The sequence below is a fragment of the Mastomys coucha genome, unplaced genomic scaffold (genome assembly GCF_008632895.1).
Source record: "Mastomys coucha isolate ucsf_1 unplaced genomic scaffold, UCSF_Mcou_1 pScaffold20, whole genome shotgun sequence".
Classification (NCBI taxonomy): Eukaryota; Metazoa; Chordata; class Mammalia; order Rodentia; family Muridae; genus Mastomys; species Mastomys coucha.
This window is the reverse complement of record NW_022196903.1, coordinates 62,407,705-62,409,806: the sequence shown is the minus strand read 5'-3', so window position 1 is coordinate 62,409,806 and position 2,102 is coordinate 62,407,705.

The following is a 2,102-nucleotide window of genomic DNA, read 5'->3' as shown; positions in this document are numbered from 1 at the left end:
CTCCTCCCCTTCAAATGCTGTAATTAACATCACTTAAAATAAAACTTGAATAAAATACTGAAAAAAAAAAGAAGTAGTTTTACAAAATCGGAGGGGGCTAGATTTAGTCTTTATAAAAGAAGGAGGGCTTTGTGCAGCTCTAAAAGAAGAGTGTTGTTTTTATAAAGATAAAACTGGTTTAGTACAAGATAGTATTAAAAGAGTAATACAAAATCTTGAAGAAACGCAAAGGAATAGAAAGCAACAAGAATATGGTATCAAAATTGGTTCTTCACCTCTCCTTGGCTCTCCACCCTGCTTCCCAGTTTTCTGGGGCCCTTTATGGAAATCATGTTGCTTTTATCCTTTGGCCCATGGGCCTTTAATAGATTAACCAGCTTTGTTAAGTCACAGATTGACTCTGCCCTCCAAAAGTCAGTTGCCGTTCATTATCATCGCTTGGACATCCGAAGCTCAGCCGAGAACCTCTCTTCTTCCACTGACCTGGAAGGAACAGCTGCTGGCCTGCAGTTCTCCACCCTTGCTATGGATGTGGAGCCCTCATGGTTCCATAGGCTGTGGAGACGTTAAGCGACCATTGTGCCTCCTTAGCAAGCATGCTCAAGTGCATTGCTAAGAAGCTTTTCCTTTTCCTTTCTCCTTTTTCTTTTACCTTCCAGCTGACAGTCCTTTTCAGCTGGCTTTGACTGTGTTTTCCCATTTTTATACAAAAAATGCTTACTCCCGAAGCAAAAATGAACTATTCTCTATACTGCCTGATGCCATGAGCCCAGTTCTGACAACCTCCACAGTATTTGCATTTCAAAAGCCAACACTGTCCTGAAGCTGCTGGCTTAAACTAATTGTGGATTTTACCACCTACTGAGAGGCTTAGGTTCCCAACACTCGCTGCAGGCTCGGAACCTTCCTGGTTCCCTAAGCTGTGGTTAGTGCTGATGAAGGGTTTTATTGTGGTCCCATGATCCGGACGCACACCGCTTGCTATAGCTGCAGAGTAACCCTATGACAGGATTATTGGGAGGCTGCTACCTGGGTGCCCATCACCCTCTCTTGACAAGTTAACTCAAACATTTGCCACAGTGTGTCAGGAAAACTTGCCACGTATCAGCCACCTGAGGGTGATGCCAGGAGTGGGTGCAACTCTCATAACCTAAGACACGGGACTCTGCCAAGGCTTCCTTGAGAGAGTTCTGCAGTATTTGAACATAAATGCTCACCACATAGCCTAAGGCAAGCCTTCCACCAGCCTATGCTTAATATGCGACCTCCCACTTAATTATAATAGAGAGGGGGAGATGTTGGAAACCAAAAACACTCTCTAGCTTAAACCCTCTGATGATCTCAGCTCTGGTGGAGACACCCAGGGCCAAGAGGCCTGGGAACTAAACACCTTTTTCCCTAGGAGAGTGACAGGCAGGCACTTCCCTTCCCAGGAAAAAGTTTTACAGCTACCTTCCCCTCTGAGAAGGTACTAAATCAAGCAGCTTCTCCTGAGGAAATGTTTACTCTGCCCTGCTGGAAGATGCTTGGATGCAGTTTCCCAGAGACAACTTCTCAAGATAAGGCTGCAAGATGACTCCAGACCCCTTATCAGCCATCAGTCCAGATGTCCCCTTTCCCATCCTTTGTTTTCCTCACCCCCTCCTCATTTTTTTCTTTCTGTAATGCATAAATACTGACCACTGTCTCCTCTCCTCTCCTTTCTCTCCCATTTCTTTTCCAGGATTGGTTCCCCCCATAACCCACAAAATAACTTAGGTCCCCCAGGTCAGGGATAGCTTCTTTTGGTTAAATCATCTCTGTTGGGTCCTGGAAGCCTCTTGTTTCCCTTGTGTCTGAAATTTTCTAGTGGCTACCACCAGTTCCCCATACACAACTGCTAAAAGTTTCTCAGTCTGGTGGTTCCTCAGATAATTGGACATAGTACTACATGAGGATCTTGCTGTAACATTCCTGGGCATATACCCAAAAGATGCTCTAACATATAGCAAGGACACTATGTTCATAGCAGCCTTATTTATAAGAGCCAGAAGCTGGAAAGAACCCAGATGTCCATCAGGAGAGGAATGGGTACAGAAAATGTGGTACTTTTACACAATGGA